Source organism: Cydia splendana, unplaced genomic scaffold, assembly GCF_910591565.1.
Source record: "Cydia splendana unplaced genomic scaffold, ilCydSple1.2 scaffold_163_ctg1, whole genome shotgun sequence".
NCBI classification, from domain to species: Eukaryota; Metazoa; Arthropoda; class Insecta; order Lepidoptera; family Tortricidae; genus Cydia; species Cydia splendana.
Genome location: NW_026946878.1, coordinates 6140 through 12278, shown reverse-complemented (window position 1 = coordinate 12278; position 6139 = coordinate 6140).

Genomic DNA, 6139 nt, shown 5'->3' with positions numbered 1-6139 from the left:
CATCATATATATAGTGATGTCATTAAAGACCTTGCTTAGTTAGTAAATAAATCATAAACCATTTATTTTTTCGGGATAAACTTAGTGTACACACAAAAGTAACATGAAAGGTTTAATACAAACATAATTACATATTGTTAACCACAAAATGGGGTCGCCTCAGCATAATGCTGACCCGAGAGTCGGCGCTGATCATCCGGCGAGTCCATTTTGGTGGGCCACGATCGCAGCTGTACGGCACGGCCTCGTAGAACTGAACGCAACCACTTGCGGCGGCTGCCAGCTCCATCTGGCCTACGGGTGTGACAGATGACAGATAGCCTAAAAGGCAATGCCGTACTACAGACAGGGTGCTAAAAATAACAATTGAGAATACTAGAACATTTCAAGCATAAAACATAGGGAATAACTGTGAAGTGTGAAGAAGAATAAGTATGATTCTCGCCAAGCTTTATAGAAGGTTATAAATATTTTGTTTAAATGATTTATTCCATAAATCGGGTAAAAAAGTAAATAAAAATGTCAAACAAGTTTTGACAACATACCGTATAATTATATGTAGGTATACTTTTGACGAAGTGTCAGTTGCCCCATCCGCATTTGATAGACTGATCCACGTCACCCAGCGCGCCGCGGCGGTTTACTATGAAACTTTCCGTAGAATAAAATTTAGCGAACTAACGATGATAAACAGTTTTGTGCAACCGACCCTTAATGTGATTACTTCAAAAACAATTTGACTTCCATATTATTGTGAATAAACCATTTGTGTTTTTGTACTAGCTGTTGCCCGCGATTTCGTACGCATTTTATATTTGTTGTTATATTAGAAGAACAACTTTCAAAAACTCTGAAATAATAATAATATCTAATATGTATTGTGATTTTCTAAAAAGTTTCAAATCCCTCACTCAAAAAACTAGGTTCAGGCGGAGTATGTCACTTTCTCAGGACGTCACATTCTGAGGACGTCACATTCTGAGTTCGTCACTTTCTGAGTACGTCACTTTATGAGAACGCCACTTTCTGAGGACGTCGCTTTCTGAGTTCGTCACTTTCTGAGTACGTCACTTTCTGAGTTCGTCACTTTCTGAGTACGTCACTTTCTGAGAACGCCACTTTCTGAGTACGTCACTTTCTGAGGACGTCACTTTCTGAGAGCGCCACTTTCTGAGGACGTCACTTTCTGAGTACGTCACGTTTTTTAGCATAGGTACGATATCATCATCATCATCATATTTCCAAGCAGATGAAGTCGCGGGTCGAAGCTAGCGCAACATATTATCTACAGTCCGTTAACTCTCAGAATGACCTTCGGATTTTAGAAAGATACATCGGGTATCGGCGGTAACACGCGAAGGTGATACTGCTGTTCTGCTTTCTTACTCACTCGCCAAAAGTAAGGGATACCTATTGTCTAAATGTAAAACAAGCCCTAATTTAATGACGTTATGCTTAATATTTGGTTGATGACTATATTGCGATTTGACTTTTTGACATAATCTAAATAAAATTGAATCAGAATTTGAAAACAGAACGTCACACCGTCATTTACAACTTCTGGCTGAAATTATACAGAGTGGTAATAATAACAGTCACATATTTTTTTGTAGGTAAGTATATTTTTTATAGTTTGTTTTTTTTAATATTTTATCTCTCGTTTTAATTAAAATTTACTTTAACATAAAAAAATAAATTAAAACAAAATTTTTAAATTTAATTTGTACATAATTACACAGTACTTAAAAGTCACATATTTTAATATGAATTTAAATATTTACCTACTAGTTATGGTGGTATTAACTACCCTATACAGGGTGGTACAAACCTCGATGTCCAAAATTTTTAAGTGAAAACTTCTTTAGCGACGCTGTGCACTTTTTGTGATGGGGAAAAAATGTTAAACTCGCGACAGGTCACGTGACCGTAAGATTCGTAAGACGTAAGACGGACACGTGGCCTGATCGAAAAAATGTTACAATGTCATTGAACTTTCACTTCTGCCGGCACTCCCGGAGTGCAACCCGTTGTTTTTTTTTTTTAGATTCTTCACTATGTGGGCTATCAGATTACTAATTTGGGAACTTTCCACCTCGATTCCTTTGACCGGTGACTCTGTCAAATTATGACTATTGTCACTTTTTTTTACCTTTAAAAAAACTTAGGGACTAGCAGTTACTAAAATAACCAAAAGTCGTTGAAATCGCTTGTTTTTTTTTAATTAGGTAAAATCTAAACTTGACCTGCTTGAACGTAAAACTTTGACTTTTGTCTTTTTTTCCAACTTGCAGCCAAGTGAGGATGCTGATTTTTTTTAGCAACTGCGTCGTTTGTAAAGGATTATGTTATAAAAAGAAACATTCAAAAAAGTTCAATAGTTAAATAAATTAATTGGTTCGGCCCGGAATTTCTTAACAAAAGTTAAAAGTTCAAAAATTTATAACTCGTAAACTACGAAAAACCGGCTAACATACATATTCTATAATTGAATTGAGGAATCTAAAAAAAATTTGGACGTCGTGGTATAGACCACCCTGTATAGTTTTGAGTATTGGATTGCAAGTTGCAACTAAATCAGTACGACGCTGTCATTTTCTATTACGCGAATACGTCCGATTTTACCCGAAAAACGAAGTTCATTCTGAGAGTTAACGGACTGTAAGTGGTCAAACAAATTTGTCATTAAATAAGAACAATAAAAACTACACTCATCCTTTTCTTTTGGGTGCTAGTACTAGTGTAAGACAAAGATAGTATGTTTATCTTTGTCTATGTTTGAAATGAGACAGTCCTGTGACAAACTTTATAACCTTTTTGTAGTTTCGGATTTTAAATAGAAAAAAATCAGCGATGTCAAATCGGCGACATGATAGATTTTTATTATCAGGCTAAAAGTACAATGTAATATTAATTTAAAAATTCATCGTGTAACCTATATAGGAAGAAAACAAACAAATAAATTACATTAAATATATGCAGAACATGAGAACTATGAGAGTATGGGAGTGATCCATACGCAGAAGTGATTGATGGCTGAACATATATTCTGAATATGCCGTTGCCGATATGAAGAAAAAATCCTTTGACGCCTATTCTCCACAGGTGACACGAGAAGAAATATTGTCTGAACCAAAACTGCAAGAGCTGATTTTTATACGCAGATATCCAAAATTTACACCATCATCAGAAAAAAAGACGTGAGTTTATGGAGACATGACAGAAGACGCGGTATGTTGAAGAATATGTTGTCACGAAAGGAGCGGCAGTCCGTTTAAATGTAAATATGTGGGAATGACCTTCTACTGGTGTCAGCGAGCTTGCCGTGATACCTTCACCAGCTAATCACAGCGGCGAATGATAAAATCATGGTTCCTACTGTGCGAAACATTTATGTGTATTGAATCGAAGCTGTTGTCGGCCTAACTCCAATCTGTGGCTAAATGTTTTGGTGCTTGTAGTTTCTAAGTATTCTGAATTAAATAATGATTTAAACATAATTAGATTGTTTTTTTTATTATTTATTTCTCTATTTTCACTTTATTGCACGAAACATTAGGACGTTTTGCCAAATGGAATTCTCTACCAGTCAGGCGTAAGGCAAACAGAGATTGGTATTGGTATGTAGGATATAAAAGCGACCGTATGTCGAACAGCTAATCTGGTTGCTGGCAGTATACATTTTTCGTGCAGGTATATTATACTGTTAAATCGTACCTATGCTAAAAAACGCGACGTACTCAGAAAGTGACGTCCTCAGAAAGTGGCGTTCTCAGAAAGTGATGTCCTCAGAAAGTGACGTACTCAGAAAGTGGCGTTCTCAGAAAGTGACGTACTCAGAAAGTGACGTACTCAGAAAGTGGCGTTCTCAGAAAGTGACGTACTCAGAAAGTGACGAACTCAGAAAGTGACGTCCTCAGAAAGTGGCGTTCTCAGAAAGTGACGTACTCAGAAAGTGACGAACTCAGAATGTGACGTCCTCAGAATGTGACGTCCTAAGAAAGTGACATACTCCGCCTGAACCAAAAACTATTCGTACCAGATACAAACGAAGTGCTGGTGGCCTAGCGGTCGGTAGTAAGAGCGTGCGATTTTCAATCCAATGAGTTTTTCGGAACTTATGTACCTACGAAATATCATTTTGATAATTACCAGTCGCTTTTCGGTGAAGGAAAACATCGTGAGGAAACCGGACTAAACCCAATAACGCCTAGTTTCCCCTCTGGGTTGGAAGGTCAGATGGCAGTCGCTTTCGTAAAAACTAGTGCCTACGCCAATTCTCAGGATTAGTTGTCAAGCGGACCCCAGGCTCCCATGAGCTGTGGTAAAATGCGGGGATAACGCGAGAAAGAAAAAAAACCCCTTTTCGGGGGAATGAATTTTCATAAACGCTGAAATCGCTTTCTTAATCTTGTGTCTTTCTACGAAGTTTTACATTCCTCACTTGATTATGAAACTTTTATTTATATAGCTACAATAAAGAAAAGATACAACTTATAGATTACATCTGTTTGAAAGGAATTAAGGATTTAAATTGAATTTAGCTTCATGCAGTTACTCGTGTGTAACAAACTGAGGAAACGTAATATATTCTCGTAAACAAAAATCAAATACGAAAAGGTTGACGACCGGCAGGCTACTTGGCAGAAGTCGACAAGCGTGGGGAATAGCAGTTCGATTGTCTCTGATCTTAGGCCATTGGCCCTGAACCTTTTAGATTGTTTTTAAATGAAACCCTTTTGTTGAAGGATAGTATAACACCAGAAGAATAAATATTATCTGTGTTACCTTTTTATTTGCTTTTGCATTTAAGAAAAAAATTGGTGCTGTAATTTTTTTTTAATCATTGAACAGTTTCCACATTATAAATTTGATCATGGTAGTATACCTATTTTTATAATTTTAACCAGACGCAGAGATCGTTTTAACACGATTGTCACAATTGTTATTTTATGCCGGAAGCGCAATTATTTCACAGCTACTTACCTACGCTGTAGGAAAGAGGGTCATATTAGTAAATGATATAGGTACCGCCATAAGTGCTCTTTGCGACTCACGCCGCATTCGTTACGTAATAGTTAGTTACCTAAAGCTGTGTTGCGCTGCCATGGAGCTAAAAGGCCAGTAGGGTCTGCGCAAAATTATAAAAATTAGGAATGTGACGAATTTTGGAATAAAAATTATTTCTATCTCCACAAATAGGTATCATAGAGATAGACCAAGCTAACTGTGCGTGGCGTATGCAATGACTATGTTGGGCAATGTCATCAATGTCATCATTGATGGTAAATTTCTTGATCATTAAAAAGCACTTATTAACGCAAGAGATGATAACGTTGGGTAATGATCAAGCATTTTAAATTCGTAATTAGTGTTTCTATTTATTTAAGTAGAAATTAAATAAAGAACTTTTAATTCATAATAGTTATATACAACTAACTCAGTTGCAGAATTTATGGCTAGACTAGGTGAATAGTTAGAATTGTGTTGGTCTTCTGTAGGTTCTATACTTGTCTGAAATTCATGGTCGCCCGACGCGCTATGGCTCGGACTGAGTGCATCGTGGCATGCATCACAGTAATGTATCTAAGCCACAGGTACGGAATAGTCGAACTCATTTACGTTAGTGCAAAAATGGGTTTACCTAAAATTTAAACACATCTACACATATCAGTTACCGGTCGTTAGAGCGTGCATAATGGTCCTTCTTCGCAAGTGTGCTGTGTAGGTCATTCGACTCAAAGTACCATCGCCCACACTGTTAACTGTATCAGTGGACCTTATGCCTTTTGTAATAATTTAACACTAATAACTAATAAGCATACATCGAATTCTAGGGGGCAAATTGTATGACGGATAGGGATCCCGTCATACAATTTGCCCCCTAGAATCCGATGTATGCTAATAAGGTCCACCGATGTACAGTTAGGAGTGTTGCTGTTTGTACTGCATTGTATCAAGGATCCGAGAATGTAATGACAACCTGTCATAACATGTATTCTACATAATAATAATATATAATTACAATTATAGTTACCTAGCTGAAATAAAACAATCTAGCATTTTAGTATTAGCAATAAAGAAATGTAACATATTTACTTATAATACCTATATGAACTCTATAATTCTGCACTGACGTTGA